Source organism: Lepidochelys kempii, chromosome 1 (genome assembly GCF_965140285.1).
Source record: "Lepidochelys kempii isolate rLepKem1 chromosome 1, rLepKem1.hap1, whole genome shotgun sequence".
NCBI lineage: Eukaryota > Metazoa > Chordata > Testudines > Cheloniidae > Lepidochelys > Lepidochelys kempii.
Genome location: NC_136380.1, coordinates 159,184,437 through 159,203,529, shown reverse-complemented (window position 1 = coordinate 159,203,529; position 19,093 = coordinate 159,184,437). Strand labels below are relative to the sequence as shown.

At 42.0% G+C, this 19,093-nt stretch overlaps 1 protein-coding gene across 10 annotated transcripts in view; it reads right to left on the bottom strand.

Annotated features, from left to right (window-relative positions):
* ZBTB21 (zinc finger and BTB domain containing 21) overlaps positions 1-19,093 on the bottom strand; it is a 49,305-nt gene that overhangs the window by 24,566 nt on the left and 5,646 nt on the right. For 6 of the 10 annotated variants that reach the window (XR_013636359.1, XR_013636365.1, XR_013636367.1 and 3 more), the window contains exons 2-4: positions 9,716-9,922; positions 7,122-7,188; positions 1,134-1,245 (exon numbers count right to left, since the gene is read on the bottom strand). The exons of 1 other annotated variant lie outside the window; for it this stretch is intronic. The gene's annotated coding sequence lies outside the window, so the exon portion shown is untranslated. Of the gene's footprint in view, positions 1-1,133; positions 1,246-7,121; positions 7,189-9,715; positions 9,923-19,093 lie in introns of those variants that run through there. 3 more of the 10 variants (XR_013636360.1, XR_013636361.1, XR_013636364.1) reach the window with 3 other exon arrangements.

Here is a 19,093-nt window from a genome sequence, read left to right as displayed (position 1 = left end):
CTGATGAAGACTGGTGTAATTAACTCTCATATTTGCTTACATTTAAGGGCAAAGCAAAAAGTATAGATTAACAACTTTGGAAGTGTATTACTAAAAAAAATTACTTGTAATTGAGTGGCCATGTATCCTGTCTTTCTGGGAATTTCAGTTTTACAATAGAGTCCAAGTGTTTTTCTGTCATGACTTCAATATATAGTGTACCAACCAACTACACTCCCTGGTTTGACCCACAGCAACAGATGAACTTGGTGCCCTGGTGCCTTTGAGCAGGGTCCTAGAATGGCTCTTCCTTGCTGTATTGTTGCATGCCATGAAGTTGTATTGCTCAAATCCTCAGGTGACACATGTATGGATAGCATTAGCTTTTTTGAGACAGCATCACTCTGGAAGTTCATGTTGAGTTGCTTGCCCCCTATAGCCCCTAGATCCTTTTGAGGGTCACTGGTTTCTGGGATACAATACCTCCTTCTACAGGTAGGACTTGTTTGGCACTCTCTTCCTCAAAGCAGCACCCTGGAACCTTAGTGATTGGCTGAACAAGAAGTAGGACTGAGTGGACTTGTAGGCTCTAAAGTTTAACATTGTTTTGTTTTTGAGTGCAGTTACGTAAAAAAATTATTCTACATTTGTAAGTTGCACTTTTATAATAAAGAGATTGCTCTACTGTACTTGTATGAGGTGAATTAAAAATACTATTTCTTTTTTTTTAATCTTGTAATCAGCGCTGGAGTTGTAAACAAGGAATTTACAATTCTGTAAGAGAAGCGCCACACAATGCAGGGTTGCTCAACCCTGTGACTCAGCAAAACCCACCAGGACATGTCTGGGCTACTGTTTTCCAAGCACATGGACTGAGGATATATAATAGGGGACAGTGGCGTCATGCTTTTGCCTTTCTCCTCCTCCACCTACCCTGGAAGCAACAAGAACGCTGGGAAGACAAAAGACTTGAACTGAGTAGACTGGTCCCAAGCTTAAAGGGGAAGCCTGTGTATTAAGAACTGTCACTTACCTACAACATCCAGTAGGGTGAGAAAATTTGCTTGACCCAAATGCTGTCTAGTTTAATAAGGTTTAAGATTTAGACTGTACACTTACTTTTTATTTTCTTTGGTAACTATCGCTGATCTCACCTGACAACTTCCTCCCTATAGGGCCCTGGTGTCCACTTTCAAGCCCAACTGGGAGTCAGCTCATCAATCACAGGTACACTGGCCTCTTCCATCTTAAAGGTCTAGTGTCACCCTATGACAAGTGATTTTATATTTACTTGAATGATATATTTATAACATTGATGAAAATGTTAAATACCATTAGACCTAGTACCGATCCCTGTGGAACCCCACTAGAAACCACCTCCACTCAGTGACGATTCACCATAAAAGACTACTTTGAAATCTGTCACTTAGTTCTTAATCCATTTAACAGGTGCTTTATCAATACTGTGCAGTGCTACTCTTTCAATCAGAATTTTGTGCAGTACTATGTAAAATGCTTTACACAAGTCTAAGTATATTACATCTAGGCAGTTATTTTTATCAACCAAACTTGTAATCTCAAGCAGTGAAATCAGGTTTTCCATAAAACCAGATTGACTAGCATTAACTATTATTCCTATCCTATCATTCTTTATCTATCAAATCCCCTTTGAAACTCAAAAAGTTTTACATTGGCCTCATCCAGGGCTTGAACCTACAGGTGTTCAGTGCACTGCAGGAAATAGGACTAATCAATCCTATAGGTATTATGTCAAATACACACCATAGTCTGCCTAATACCATGAGCAAAACAGTAGAATTCCATTTCGTCATCTGAACTGAAACTATGTCCAGTACAGAGCTAGTGTCTGTGAAACTCTCTCCCTTAAATATTTCTAATATTAAGCCCATCATTGAAATATGCAGGTGGCAAAATCAAGACGATTGACACCAGATCATGAAGACAGCAACAACTAATAAAAGACAATTCTGTTTCAATATTCCTGGATTGATAAGATCCTTAACAAAAACTATTTATTCCTATATGTTCCAGTATTAACGTGCCACAGAGATCATTAAGCAAATCACAGTGTATTTGGTCTCAGGAAATCCTTGTGCAACAATGCACATCCGAGGGAAAGAATTGGCAAATATTCATCTAAAAATACACTATGTAAGTTTGCTATCACTGTGCAAACTGCCCCAGGACACAGGGGCCTATCAGGTTATCTATATTATAGTACAGTGTTTAATTACTTGATCACATACTACTTTTCCCACAAGACTTCTGTCTGACTGAGTGCACAGGATGGATAGTGCTCACTAAATGAACAATTATTCAATATTTTTATCTTCAGCATCCAATGTGTGGCCCCTGCTTTATTTACGGTACATCATCCAACACTACACTGAATACAAAATTATTAATTTTCTCATGTTTTTCTGTGGTTCTGATCACCATAGTATGACTGCTTCACACTAATGAATTTATCTTCACAATACTCCTATGAGATGATGTGGTAGTATTTTTTCCATCAGTAAAATGGTGGATGGAGGCACAGAGAAATTAAGACCAAGATAGTCAAGCATCCACTAATTTTGATTGCCCAATTATAAACAACTAGGACCTGATTTTACAGAGTACTTAGCATTTTCATAGCACTTTACATGTTTCAAAGCACAGCTCCCATTGGCTTAGGATACAGTTAGGAGTGGTCACCACTTCTGCAAGTCAGACCCCAGTTGTCACACACTGAATATCCAGAAAATGAGGAACACATACTTAATGGCCAACTATGAACATTTTGGTTTAAGTGGCTTGCCCAACATCACATAGGAGCTCTGTAGCAGGGATATAATCCAATTCTCCAGGGCAGCATTCAACTTCCTCAGCCATGGGACCACCTTTCTCTTTCTGCAGTTCCCTACCTCATTCATAAGCCCCCTCTTTTTCAGTTTAAACTGATTTTTACCAGAAAAATCCTGGGTTTTACAAAAAATATTATTCATTTTCCCTCCAATTTCCACCCTACTTTTGTATCATTCAAATATATAAAAAATAACTTGTTTTATTAGAAAATTAAAACACATTGCATGAGATACATGTATTACGATAATACATTAGTCTGTGTGTAAATGCAAAGCTGCCTGTTGAAGTATGGCTATGTATTAGTCTATAACAGTGGTTCCCAAACTAGGGGCACCGTTTGTTCAGGGAAAGCCCCTGGCGGGCCGGGCCTGTTTGTTCACCTGCTGCATCCGCAGGTTTGGCCAATCGCAGCTCCCAGTGGCCGTGGTTTGCCACTCCAGGCCAATGGGGGCTGTGGGAAGCAGCGGCCAGCAAGTCCCTTGGCCTGTGCCACTTCCTGTGGCTCCCATTGGCTGAAAGTGGCCAACCGCAGCCAATGGGAGCTGCGATTGGCCGAACCTGCGGATGCAGCAGGTGAACAAACAGGCCCGGCCCGCCAAGGGCTTTCCCTGAACAAGCGGCACCCCTAGTTTGGGAACCATTGATCTAGAAGATACAACAAACAAGCATACACACAACTCTGAAGTGCGTGCACATCTGAACGTACTGATGAATCTCATGCTCACCACGTACACATTTCAAGCTGTTAGCAGATAATGGTTTAAAGACCTGAAACACTAAAATGGGTAGAAAATGAAAATCTGTATCAGAATACGTTTCAGAGCACAAGGAAGTCCTCTAAAGTTTAAAAATAACAAAAACAGGAGAAAATGAAGTAGTTGATTGTATACACTGCAAATGGTGTGGCTCAATTATTAAACACAAATATTTATAGGCTAATAGTTTTAAGTCAACAACAGTAAACTGTTTATTCAAATGAAAAGTTTTATGTGGAGATTAGAGATGTATTGTTTTCTTAAAGTCAGAGGTAGCATTGTGTTTTGAGTTCTGTTTTAGTTCTGCAGCAAACCACATTGAATTCCATTCATCAAAGCATTAATCTGCTGAACAGTTTATTCCCCTGTCCACCAAAATAAATCCTGATATTTACCCAGAAAAAATTATTAATAGTTTTTTTCACCAATTTTCACCTCTTTTTGTTGGTGTACTAATAAACACGGATAAATTCCCAGGAAAAGTTAAATAAAATGAAAACTGAAAATGAAGGCCCTACTCATCCACTACACACCTTCCAACTTCTGCACTAACAGAGGCAGGAGTCATGCAGATAACAGTTTCATTTCACTATAGAATTCTGATCAATTCTCTGGGCTATGTCTATTCTGTGCACTGAATGAGGTCCTTGCTGTCTCTGTTACCTTCAGGAGAGTGATATCAGCTTGGGTCATCTAGGGGAGACGGTGGCAGTTTTCATTGCAGTCCGAGCAATTGAAAACAATAGTCCATGCGACCCCATCCCATTGTGCTTTTCTGTTCCCTCACGGTTTCCCAGACATGCTGGCATAGGTGCTGGAACTAGGAGTGCAGGGGGTGCTGCAGCACCCCCTGACTTGGAGTGATTTTCATTATACATAGGGTTTATAGTTTGGTTCAGTGGCTCTCATCCCACTATAAAAATTGTTCCAGCACCACTGAATGCTGGTGGTTTGGGTGGCAGGGGTAGGCACTGAGCTTAGAAACCACAAGCCTCAGGCCACGGCTAGCAGCAGCGCAATGGGGGAGGGGTAGAGGAGGGTTTGGGAAATTTTCTTGTGCACTCTCGTCGCCCGCAACTTCCCCCACTACACTGCCTTTGCCAAGGTTTGCAGTTTGGGAAGGGCAATGGTGGCCCCCGATCGCCACACAAAGTCCATGTTACAAAGGGCAGGTGGCCAATGCCACTTATGTTCCTGCCGTGGGTTGCCCACCCAGTGCTGCAGACAGTCGCTTGGTGCCCATGTCCCCAGGCCCTACTCATCATGCCTGGTACAGCAAGCCAGTTTAATGAATACCTTGCATCAATTAAAATGTTCTGCCTTATACTTCAGTGGAATAAGGAGGATTTTTACGTATTAATTGTGCACTAGACCCTGATTATGGATTGACAATGATTGCTTTGTACTTTCATGTCCTACAGCTGAAAGTATGGCCTTTAGCTCGTCCTCCAGACCGGCGGAGAGGCTGTCTCAGATTAGAAGAAGACAAAAGACAACACGTAATGACATGTTTAATGAGATTATGCATGCCTCTGGGATGGCTGACACTGAGCAGAGAGCATGGAGGATTTCTCTATCTGAAAAACTGGACATGGACATTGTGAGCAGGAGAGCAGCTCAGGAGCATGAGCATGGCATGGCACACAGCAGGAGATGCTAGGGATTCTGAAGGACATGTTGAGGCATCTCGTAGACCTTCACGAAAAACACCTTGAGGTTAGACTCCCTCTACAGCCCCTGCAAAACAGCATTCCTCCATCACTGTATTCTCACCTCCCCCTCATGCTCCAAGAGGCCAGGGGGAAAAAGCTATATTCTTTCCACTCCACACCAGGGGAGGATACTAGGAATAAAAGGCGCACAAAGAATAATCTTTGACAGGCAAGGCCACGGTATTTAAAAGAAAAGATCACAGTGTTTTTCCCCTCCAAATTTTATTCTAATGACTGTCCCAGGTTACACTATTTTCCTGACAGGTTTCAGAGTAGCAGCCATATTAGTCTGTATCCGCAAAAAGAAAAGGAGTACTTGTGGCACCTTAGAGACTCTTCGAGATGCTCATATAAATTTGTTCATCTTTAAGGTGCCACAAGTACTCCTTTTATTATTTTCCTGATCTTTCACTTCCAATATGTTTGTGCAATAAAACTACAGGTCCTGAGAATGAAATAATCTTTATTACTTCACACCACGGAGGAAGGAGAGGTACAAGGAAACTACAGAAACAGAGGGCATTTGCTGGAGACAGAAACCCAGCAGGCACAGCAAGGTTCACAGTAAGGGAAGGCATAATTCAAGAAGCAGTGCACATTACTAGGGGTCATTACTAAATCAGGTTTTCAAAGCCTCCCTGAGACACAGTGCTCCATGATGTGCTCCTCTTATTGCTCTAGTATCTGGCTGCTCAAAATCAGCAGACAAGACTATCTGCCTCTACCCCCTACTCCTGTGGAAACTTCTAACCCTTTGTCTCACAGATTTTATGGAGCACACAGCAGACAGCTACAACTAGGGGATATTGCTTTCACTGAAGTCTAAGCTAGTAAACAGACTGCACCAGTGACCCTTTAAATGGCCAAAGGCACATTCAACCACCATTCTGGACCTGCTCAGCCTATTGTTGAACTGTTCCTTGCTGGTGTCCAGTGTCCAGCTTCATGAGCCATGAGAGCAAGGGTAGGCTGCCTTTCTCGGGATCAGTTTTGGCATTTTAAAGTCACCAATGGTTATTTTGTGTTCTGGAAAGGAAGTCCCCACTTGCAGCTTTCTGAACAGACCCGTGTTGTTAAAGATGCAGGCATCATGCACCTTCCCTGACCACCCCACGCTGATGTAGGTAAAAGGCCTCTGGTGATCCCCTGATGCTTGCAACACCATTAAAGAGCATCCCTTTCTGTTTATGTACTCTTTGGCAAGGTGGTCTGGTGCCAAGATAGATGGCACACACATCCCTATCGTCCCACTGCAGCTAGGGAACCCCACTGCAGCAAAACCACCCAGTATGTTCTGCACATTACCAACAGTCACTACCCTTCTTACCAAAAGGCAATAAATGGTCCTGCATAGTTGGATCACAACAGCCCTCACAGTGGATTTACCAACTCCAAACTGATTCCCCAGTGACTGGTAGCAGTCTGGTATCAAAAGCTTCCACACAGTGATTGCCACTCACTTCTCCACTGTCAGAGCAGGTCTCATTTTAGTGTCGTTGCATTGCAGGGCTGGGGAGAGCTCTGCACACAGTTACTGGAAAGCGGCCTTGTGCATATGAAAGTTCTGCAACCACTGATCATCATCCCATAACTGCATAACGATGTGATCCCCAGTCACTGCTTGTTTCTTAGAACCAGAAACGGCACTCCACTGTGTTCAGTGGACTGCCAGCAGCAACTGGGAATTGTTTCATTCTATGGCTTCCAGCAGGGCTGCTTGAAGGACATTGCAATGTTACACATGGTGACTCCTCTCCTGACTCTGGAAATACTGCAGGATAAGATGCGCGGTGTTTGTAATACTCACCACAACAGTGCACAGAGGTGCAGGATCCATGCCTCTCAGGAGATGGCGTACACGCAGCTATGCCGTCCTTTCGAAAAAAGGCGTGAAACATTATACGTTGCAGTTTAGATCAGGGAGGGATGGAGAAAGCTTCATCCTAGGATACTGAAGCCATATTCCCAGTCCTCCCTGAAAAAATGTTTTGGTCCCATGAGGCATTGCAATCCCTTCCCCAAACCCCCTGCGGAGAGTTGCACTGTGAGATAGCTACCCACAGTGCACTGCTCTCAGCACGGATGCAAGTGCTGCTAGTGAGGACGTGCTTCACAGATATAAGAAGTGTGGTGTGGACATGCACTACTGACTTAATTATTGTAGCGGCTGGATGTCGACTTCAAACTTAAATTGACTTAAGATTGTAGTGTAGACATGCCCTTAGTTAGCTCTAGTGAGGGACAGATGTGGCCTGTGACTGACACTAGTAGTAATAAGTTATTCATATTAACGTGGTTGTGGCTAAAATGTCCATATCACCAGAAAAGATGACTCTCCTGTTATTCATCAGGACACTCGAGATGCACAAGAAGGGAGTTCTGTTTATTTTGCTATGTAAATATTCTATGATAGACACCACTCTTATTAAATTGCAATATGGAGTAGATACAACCTGATGCTTTCCCCGTCACCAGTAATGCGATATTTAAAAAAAAAAAAAAAAAAAAAAAAAGAGAGTCTCCTTCTGGGTGTAAAGAGAAACTTTGAAGCTATATAGTAAGTTTGGGGTTGTACTATTTGAACTATAATTTAGGAAAGGATTTTGAGGGATTTGGAATGAAATTTATTGTTATTATTCCCTTCAGTTTAGGGATTCTGTCTTTCTCCAAAATGTAATGAAATGGGAATTCAGCTACTATTACTATGTGAATTATTACGGAAAACATTCTTAGGCTTTTAAGTATGCTGTCAGCAGAGATTATTAGTATTTGACCAGTTGAATAAAAATGAGATTTTATAATCTCCTGGGAGAAAGGAGATTGCTATATTATAGAGGAGATAAAAGCTATGATATTCCAAAGACAGGACAGGTTCCCACTACAGGGTTATCATCATATGGGATCCTTTTCTTCTCAAAAGCCTTTCAGGTTGCCCTTTAAATTCTTCAGAGCCAAGTACATGCATGAAGTGGGCATTTTACAGCTGGCTGCTTCTGTTTCCATCTTGTAAGTACCTGTTATCCCCTCCCCCGCCCAATCTTTCCCTTTTTATTGCTGGGTGAGCAATAAATCATTACATCCTCTCAGCCTACTGCTCACATCAGACTCCTGAACCTCTACATGTCTCTTTCTACCGACACCGTCTGTCATAAATATAAAGGGAAGGGTAAACACCTTTAAATCCCTCCTGGCCAGAAGAAAAACCCTTTCACCTGTAAAGGGTTAAGAAGCTAAGACAACCTCGCTGGCACCTGACCAAAATGACCAATGAGGAAACAAGATACTTTCAAAGCTGGAGCGGGGGGAAAAAAAGGGTTCTCTCTGTCTGTGTTGTCTTTTGCTGGGACCAGAGCAGGAATGCAGGTCAGAACTCCTGTAAAGGGCTAATAAGCAATCTAGTTAGATATGTGTTAGATTCTGTTTTGTTTAAATGGCTGATAAAATAAGTTGTGCTGAATGGAATGTACATTCCTGTTCTTGTGTCTTTTTGTAACTTAAGGTTTTGCCTAGAGGGATTCTCTATGTTTGAATCCAATTACCCTGTAAGGTATTTACCATCCTGATTTTACAGAGGTGATTCTTTTACTTTTTCTTTAATTAAAATTCTCTTTTAAGAACCTGATTGCTTTTTCATTGTTCTTAAGATCCAAGGGTTTGGGTCTGTGTTCACCTGTACAAATTGGCGAGGATTCTTAGCAAGCCTTCCCCAGGAAAGGGGGTGTAGAGTTTGGGGGGATATTTTGGGGGGAAGACATTTCCAAGTGGGCTCTTTCCCTGTTATTTTTGTTAGAGGCTTGGCGGCAGCAGCAATAAAGTCCAAGGGCAAAAGGTAAAATAGTTTGTGTACCTTAGGGAAGTTTTTAACCTAAGCTGGTAAAAATAAGCTTAGGGGATATTTCATGCAGGTCCCCACATCTGTACCCTAGAGTTCAGAGTGGAGAAGGACCCTTGACACCGTCCAATCCATGTGAGAAGTAACAAGTCAATTTATATTTATAAACATAACAGTTTTAAATCTCTCTCTGTATACGTACAAAGCAGCATTCTACAAGTGTGACTTATATTAGAACCCCCAGGTAGTTTTGGGAGGGAATAACTCAGATCCTGATATATTAAGCCACACACAACTTGGTGCAGAGCACTTTTCCACCTCAGCTTAATGCATAGCAAATCAGAATTGGGGCTTTCAGGAGTATTTTTTTTTTAAAGGGGGAAAAAAAAAAGCAAGCAACAGAGACTTCAAGGTGACATGTAAAGGATATTTAAAATACTGAGCTTTTAACTTTTTTTTTTTTTTGCTTCTTTAGGATATATTAAGAAGAAACCAGAAAGGTTGAAAAATAAACTTCTTATAAATCTTAGAACATGGTTTCAATAGATGTTTACTGTGAGTTCCAATACCTCAGTTGAAAGTGTGTCGAATCCTCATCCAAAACATTTATCATTTGAAGTTAAATAGGTATAAACAAAAACCAAAGGAGCTTAAGCAGTCTAAAAATTCCTTCTTCTCTCAGTTGCTCAATTTTCACTCTTGACTTTTATGATGTTGTCATTTCATTAACACTATAGGCATCACTGAGTCTTCCTTAATATACAAGACCTGAAATTCTAATATTAAAACAAGCAGAAAAAACAGACCTTATTTTTGCATCATGAATCCACAGAGGGGCACAAGCCCAATTTTCCCTCCTCTGTAGGTACCCTTTAATGGGTGTGTCTCAAGCATATGGGGAAGGCTACTCAATAAAATCTGAAGCAATCTATCATAGCTCAAATTACATCATTTTCTCTCTTAAACTGACACTACACATTAAAGCAGAGCTGGGCAAACTACAGCCCGTGAGACCATCCTGCCTGGCCCCTGAGCTCCCGGCTGGGGAGGCTAGTCCCCGGCCCTTCCCCTACTGCCTCCGCCCTCCCCTGCAGCCTCGCTGTGCCACCAGCGCTCTGGCCTGCTGCTCCTACCGGGCAGCGTGGCTGCAAGCTCTTGCTGCTGTGAGTGGCATGATAAGGGGGCGGGGGAGAGAGGGGAGGGGATTGCCTGAGGGGCAGGGGTTCCCGGGGGGGGGGCAGTCAGGGGGTGGGAAGTGTGAGGGAGTGGATGGGGGCGGAGGCCAGGCTGTTTGCAGAGGCACAGCCTTCCCTACCCGGCCCTCCATACAGTTTCACAAACCTGATGTGGCCCTTGGGCCAAAAAGTTCGCCCACCCCTGCATTAAAAGGCATGTCTACACACCAAAGTTTTACTGTTTCAACTATACCAGTATTGTTACCACAGTACAACACACCCTCTGCCTCCCCAGTCTGAGCAAAGTTATACTAGTATTGCTTATTTCATATGGGAAGGGGAATAAGCTATACCAATCTAAGACATTTTTTATCTTAGTATAACTATATCCACTCTAGGGTTTGTACCTGTATAACTATGTTGGTTAAATCAGTCAGTCAATCATACCCCTAACTGAAATAGGCACAAAAACTGTGTGTCAACCAAGCCTAAGGAACTACAATCTGAGGGATGAGAGGATTCTGGGAAAAACACCTCATCTCTCTCTCTTGCGATTCCTCCCCTTAAGTGATGTAAGAGCAGTTTGATGGGTTCCAAAGGAAACTCCATCCAGCTGTCCTGAGCCAGAGGCAAAACAGTGGTAGCCGTGACAGATGATATGGATGGTAATGGGAAGATAGCTGGTGGTTTGATGCTGGAGTAAATTGGGAGAACCTAATCCTTATGACAGGTGTGACAGGGTAGGGCCAGATGGCTATAGGAGAGTAATTTTTTTTTTTTGAAGAAAAAAGATATTTTTTTATTTGCATAACACACTTACAAAGTAAAAACAGCAGCATATACAATGTGTAACACAGCAACCAATCACAACTGTTTTCTCATTAGCTTCAGGGGAGGGAAGTGTTCAAGCTTGCCTGGGCCCAGAGCTGGGGGCCAGGGGGCTGGGGGTTTCCTCGACTCTCGTGGTCTTCCACGCTTCCCGAGTTACCTGGTGGTCCAGAGCGAGGGGGCTTCATTGACTCTCAAGGTCTGCCACCCCCTTGAGTTACCTGGCGCCACGCCCGAGTGTCACCAACAATTCCCCCCTCTGAAAGCACCCAACAAAAGGGGCAGGCTGGACTGTGGGTTCAGAAAAACGGCCAAGCTGAGGGTTGCCGTGAAGCTCCAAGGCGAGCAAATCCACCAATAAGCACAAGACCCACCAAGGTAGAGCAGGAATTTTGTCACACAGGTATATGAGGGACATTCCCCTCCACTTCCAAATAAAAGTTAATTTTGAACAAGCTCCTTTGCATATTTTCTAAACAAGTGTTCTTTTCCATATGAGTGGGAAATAAACATGTATTGGCTCATAACACTTGTAGTTCTGTATTAGGATAGTGACTACAATCAAATATCAGGCTTCAGGCAGGCATCTGCAGGGGCCTCCCTCCGCACCCCCCAATTGGCTTGATGCATTTTTTTTTTTAATCTCCTTCCTCTGATGCAACTTAAATTGGTCATAGCTCGAGATGGGACACTGGTGGACCAGTGCCCTGAGGTCATGCAGAAAATGCCTGGCTGGCGTGTCTTTCTAGATGCCTGACTTGCTCACGCACCCAGGGTGATACAGGGTCATACAGATCCCAGATTTGGGTCAGGAAGGAATTTTGCACCAGCTCAGTTTGACAGGAAGCTCAAGGGGTTTTCACCTTCCATTGTAGCATGGGGCATGGTTCACCTGCTGGGATCATTTGGGCATCTCTCATTTAATCATTTCCCTGCCACTGCAGGGGCCTCAGGCACTGGTGGCATCTGCATCTCTCCTGTTTTCTGCCTGTGGCTCATAGTTTAGTTAGCCCAAAACATTTCAATCTTGGGGAAACTAGTTGTCATAAATATAAACGGAAGAGTAAACACCTTTAAATCCCTCCTGGCCAGAGGAAAAACCCTTTCACCTGTAAAGGGTTAAAAAGCTAGGATAACCTCACTGGCACCTGACCAAAATGACCAATGAGGAGACAAGATACTTTCAAAGCTGAAGCGGGGGGAAACAAAGGTTCTCTCTGTCCGTGTGTTGATTTTGCCGGGACCAGAGCAGGAATGCAGGTCAGAACTCCTGTAAAGGGCTAATAAGCAATCTAGTTAGATATGTGTTAGATTCTGTTTTGTTTAAATGGCTGATAAAATAAGTTGTGCTGAATGGAATGTATATTCCTGTTCTTGCGTCTTTTTGTAACTTAAGGTTTTGCCTAGAGGGATTCTCTATGTTTGAATCCAATTACCCTGTAAGGTATTTACCATCCTGATTTTACAGAGGTGATTCTTTTACTTTTTCTTTAATTAAAATTCTCTTTTAAGAACCTGATTGCTTTTTCATTGTTCTTAAGATCCAAGGGTTTGGGTCTGTGTTCACCTGTACAAATTGGCGAGGATTCTTAGCAAGCCTTCCCCAGGAAAGGGGGTGTAGGGTTTGGGAGGATATTTTGGGGGGGAAAAGATGTTTCCAAGTGGGCTCTTTCCCTGTTATATATTTGTTAGATGCTTGGTGTTGGCGGCAATAAAGTCCAAGGGCAAAAGGTAAAATAGTTTGTACCTTGGGGAAGTTTTAACCTAAGCTGGTAAAAATAAGCTTAGGGGGTATTTCATGCAGGTCCCCATATCTGTACCCTAGAGTTCAGAGTGGGGAAGAAACCTTGACACTAGTCTTTGGGTTTCATATAGGGGGATTTGGGTGAAATTTAGTGGCCTGTATATGTAAATCAAATTAGATGATCTGATGGAAACTGCCCAGGTTGAATTAATATGCAAACTAGATACCATTAACTTGGGTTTGAATAGAGACTGGGAGTGGCTGTGTCATTACAAATATTGAATTTATTTTCCCATGTTAAGTATCCTCACACCTTCTTGTCAACTGTCTAAACTGGCCATCTTGATTATCACTACAAATATTTTTTCTCCTGCTGATAATACCTCATCTTAATTAATTAGCCTCTTACTCCACGTTTTCATGTTCTCTGTATGCGTATATCTTCTTACTATATGTTCCATTCTATGCATCCGATGAAGTGGGCTGTAGCCCACAAAAGCGTATGCTCAAATAAATTTGTTAGTCTCTAAGGTGCCACAAGTACTCCTGTTCTTTTTGTGGATACAGACTAACACAGCTGCTGCTCTGAAACTTTAAATTCTAGGAGATGTAGAAATTGTGTTCTTACTCTGTGTCCAGTATAACCTGAATACATTATAACAAAGGACCCTACCCGGCTCCTACAGAACACAATGAGAGTTTTGTTATTGACTTCAATGTGAACAGAATTGGACCCAAAGTCAGCTCCTGCCACCGATAAATATCAGTTGGTGCTTTCAATTAATGTTAACGAAATTATGCATGTACATGAAAAGATGAGAAATACCACTGTAAACACTACCCTTTAATATAATACCTCCAACTAATCTAATAAAAGTTTTACAAATTAAGAAAAAAGTATCCTAAAATTAGGAAAAAAATGCATACACATATTTAAAGGCATTTTTGCCAGAGATTTCTTAAAACTGCTTATTTTAATTGCTTTTGAAGATAATGTAGAAAAAGAGGAGGAGAGTGAAGTAGGTGCCCCAAAATGCTTTTACCTTTCTTAAAGAATTCAGTTTAAGAAATGTACATGAATTGCCCTACGATCAGAGCTCACATTGAAGTATTTTTGAAACCTTCATTCAATGTAGACTGTGGGAAACAGGTTTCCATAGGGTGTACTCTCAATTTGTGACAATTTAAATAAAGGGGCATTTTTAACTAAATTAGGGAGCAAGATTTTAATGTTTCATTGAAGCACTACAACAAAATTCTTCAACATAAGAGAGAGATTTAAATAATCCAAAATGACGGAATTCTTCATCCATTCCAGATGAGTAAAATTTGGTAGGGGAGATTAATCACAATATTATGAAAAAGAAAAAAGAAAAAACATGGGAGAGTGGAGCAGGTGCCTAACATAAAAACAAGCTTTTGTTTCTTGTTCCTTGAATGACTCAGTTTTTGAGATGTACATGATCTGCTCCAGAATGACATGACACATAAAAGCTTCATTCAGTGAAGACAGTACAAAATACATTTCCCTTCTTTCAACTATGTGAAAGAAAAAAAAAAAGACCTGCTGTCCCAAATTTCATAATCATTGGGGGGAGGGGGGAGCGACTGCTTTATGGAGACTGGTCTTACACTGACAGAGAGCCATTAGGGACAGAGTTGAGGAGGAGATCTCTTTTGAACTGAGGATGGATTTTAAAGCAGAGTATGTTACACCCTTTTCCATCTGTGATGAAGGATTTTGCTGTGTTTGTAGAGAATTAGTTTTCTGAGATCCTCAGATGGAAGGTGCAAGTACTATTATTTTTTATGAAACAATTCACTAAATTTAGAAGGTGACAGCCTTCTGAATGAGCCTTCACTCACTGTTAATAATGGTACTTTGCAGATCTGGAAAGTCAACAGTTTTCATTTGTGTATTTCAAAACTGAAGAATATTATAAGTCACTATTAGCAACTACTATTGTTAAGATTTCAAAACTTCAGTGATAATAACTGTGACTCATAATTATTAATTGCTCATAACTTTGTGAAAATTTCTCCATTTGGCCTGAAATTTAAAATTAAATTCACTGTCCCCCTCACCATACCTGTCCCCAGACTCAGTCTTCTCGTTAAGCTTCAGTATCCTTATCCCCACCCACCTTCTTGGTTCCTTGTCCCAATCTCTTTGTCCAGCCAGTCCCAGTTGTCTTCCCAGACCTGGCATCCCCATCAGATTTGTCTCTCCCTCCTATCTCCATACGCCAATCCCCTGGTTCCCAATCTTGTTCCCCAGCCTCCGCCACATCCCAACTCTCAGTCCCAGTTTACCTCTCCCCACTTGCCATCCTTCAGTCCCATGTCTCCCCAACCCAGGCTCCTTGTCCCTATCTATTCCTATCTTCCCTCCTCTCACTTCCAGTCTAGCTCTTGTACCCTCTAAATTTGAATCAGGTAGCTTCCACTTCAACACTGCCTGGGCCCAGCAAAGGGGAAAGTATTGATGGCACAGGAGAAGAGAAATGTTCCCTGCTTTCCGTTCTGATGCACAAACCTGGGCCCCAGCTTTGGCAGAGTCTGCAGCAGCTCACACCTGCAGGGATGGGGAAAGTCCTGCTATGCCCTGGGCTGACATGCAGACAGAATCTTTGGCATTTGACTGTGAAGCTCTAGCAAACGTCTACTGAGCACATGCAGACTACAATTCTTCAACGGTTAATACTTTGGCCCAATTTAGGTTATTTTCTTGGGAATGGAAAAAGGAACCTCCCTAACACAAAGGCCTCCCCCTGCCTAATTTTGAATTCCTGCTCTAATGGATTGGGAGTTTCTAAAATAAAAGGTCACAAGAACTTTAACATGTACATACAACTTATTTTTGTCTTGCCTCATTCTCAGAAACAGCTAAATCATTTTGGCTCAAATTCCTGCTGCCACAAAATCATTCATCTTGAGAGAGAAATCCAACACAAAATATTTCAGTTCAAACTGTTAAAGTGTAGCAAAGTTACAAGCAACAAAAACAGGGACTTATAATGGGGAAGTGTTGGGCAATCTTTATAGACAATGCTACCAGCTCTTCCTATATTGTAGCATTTGCTACTCCTGCTTTAATAGTTAAATTGATTTTATTCATACAACTCTCTCTCATCCCCCCCCCACATTAACATTGCTATTGAAACCTTAAACTTTAGATTATTTTAACTTCAAGCTTAATAAAAAAACTACATTAATGCAGTGTTAATTGTACATACACACACCAATTCTACATCTATTCATACTAAATATGACAATGCCATCCATATGTTAAATTTTACAACCATCTGAGAAACTGCATCTTGTCCTTTTCACCTGCAGTCTATTACTAATCCTTACATTCTGAGACTACCAAAATGAAAAAAAACCTGAGCAGTTTCAAATAGGCTTTTTTTATTTTTAAAATAGCATCTATCACAAGAGTTTCCTTTTGCCCAAAATGTAGCCTGGTCTTCCAAATTTACACTACTATGGGTTCCTAGATAAATTACACTCCTTGACAGGTGACTTTAAAATCCAATATCTCACACAATCAGGAAAAAGAAAAAAACTGTCCTTATGCCAGTGGAAAACTGTGATTCCAGGCTTTCCAGTGTTGTACAGTGTTCATTTCATCTGACTTGTCATGAAAATTGGCCTTGAAAAAATGCAGTGTCCTACCTTTATAGAAAAAACTATTTTAAATCATTTTAGAGGCTTTTAAAAAATATATTAGTACTTCCCCCCCTGCCATCTTTCTCTCTCTGAGGCCTGTATAATTGGATTAATGGTATTAAGACAACCCTGGAGTTACAAGCAAAGCTTTACCAAAAAACCGAAAAACAAAACACCACACCACACCATTAAAAGTTTACAAATATATAAAATAGCTTTTCTGTAAAATATAGAGTACATGATGGTGTGTGGTGAAATAAAGGCTTTATTTACCTGAGCTTGGAATGCAGCTTTGCTACTTTTGAACAATGAAGCCATCCCAAACTCAGACCAATAAATACATTACACGTTAATCTTTTAGTATTTGTGTGTGCCTTAGAGCTAAGTTAAGTTTTTTGGACAAATAGTTTATTCAATGAAAAATGCAATTTTGAGTGACCTCAAGCTATTTGTGAATGCGATAAAGAGTTAATCGAATAGTTTTCACCAAAACTTTTTTTGGGAGGACTTAGGTGCCATTTGAAAAATGTCTGGAGATGGTGTTATTGTCTTTAGAAGTGGTAATTTGTAGTCATTCGTAATGACAGGAACAGTCATTGGGGCAGAGAGAGAAAGAGAGAATGATTCTATAGCCTGGTCGGTAGGGCACTCATCTAGGAGTTCGGAAGTTCACAATTTGAGGGATGTTGATAGATTGGAGAGGATTCGGGGAGGAGCCACGAGAAGGATTACAGGATTGGAGAACAGGCACATTGAGCCTCATAATCACTGAATGATGTAGGCACGAATATAGACCAAAAAAGTCCAATCTACTTATTTTAACAAAGATGGTTCAGGTGCGACCCTAAGAACCCCTCCATGCCAACTGGTAAAGGGTTCACTGTTCTGTAACAGTAGCCCGACAGGCCTGACAAATTCATGACACTCAACACATTGCTGTGATAATAATTATCTATAAAGACTGTCATGTGAGATCATAAACAAAAGCTGGAATCACACTGATCCTCAATCACCGAATGATGTAGGTACGGATATTTATGAAGTCGTGCATATGTATTAAACATATGTTTAAATCAAGGCAAGGTTGACTAACAGGTTTTGAGTAAGATAAAGGAAGCTGATTCATCTGTCTCCCTGTTGGCTATGTACAGTAAGCATTGTAAACTAACACAATGGAAGCCAAATCTGCTTATGGAGTAAATGGGGATGGGAAGACCGGTACTAGAGTCTAAACCAAGGGGCTAATCCTGATTCTGGGGACACAACAATGAACTCTGGGAATATAAAACAACGAAAAAAGGACACATCATCGACCATAGACGGAGCAAAAAGGACAGTGCTTTTTGCATTTGTGAAAGGTGAATGCCAGCCATGTTGGTTGGTTGATGCTGGGAGACTGCTTTAGGTGAGAAAGTGCTTTAAACAAGAGTTTTAGCCTGTTAAAGTCAAGTTTAGCCTCCAAGAAATGTCTTTGTTTTATATGTAACCATTGCTCTTTCCATTATCCTTTCTGACAAAGTTCCTCCTCTACCTTGGTGGGTCCTGTACTTATTGGCGGATTTTGCTCGCCTCAGAGATTCACAGTAGCCCTCACTTTGGCCACTTTTGTGCCTCAAACCTGCTGTTCACTCAGATAATCTCATCATTGGCCAGCATGGGAAAAAAAGAATAAGAACAATCCCTGCTGATCCACCATGTGGGTCGGGGAACAGCTCAGAGACCTTCCCCTCTGGTGGAACCTTCTGTGCTGGGTCCCAAGTTGGGAGGTTTGGGGGGAACCCAGGCCCGCTCTCTACCCTGGGTTCCAGCCCAGGGCCCTGTGGACTGCAGCTGTCTAGAGTGCCTTCTGGAACAGCTGTGCGACAGCTACAACTCCCTGAGCTACTTCCCCATGGCCTCCTCCCAACACCTTCTTTGTCCTCACCACAGGACCTTCCTCTTGATGTCTGTTAACGCTTGTACTCCTCAGTCCTCCAGCAGCACGTCCTCTCGCTCCCAGCTCCTTACGCGCACACACTCACTAACTGGAGTGACAGCCTTTGTAAACCACGTGTCCTGATTAGACTTAATTAATTCTAGCAGCTTCCCAATTGGCTACAGGTGTCCTAATAAGTCTGCCTTAATTAGTTCTAGAAAGTTCCTGAGTGTTCTGGGATAGTCCCTGTTATCTTACCCAGGAAAAAGGGACCTGCTTAACCTGGAACTAATGCATCTACCTTCGACCATTCTCTTGTAGCCATCTGGCCTGACCCTGTCACATATCTCGCTCCCCGCCCGACCCCCCTGCTCAACACCACAGGGTTAGGCCACGTGGGACATCAGGCAGTGTACTCGCGATAAGCCATCTGCGTTGCCATGGTGGCTTCTGGCCCGGTGTTGAATTGGAAAGGTTGTAAAGACAGGAACCATCTGGTCACCCTTGCATTCTTCTCTTTATTTTGCTGCATCCACTGGAGAAGTGCAAGATCAGTCACAAGGGTAAACCGTCATCCCAGTAGGTAATAACAAAGTGTTTCCATGGCCCATTT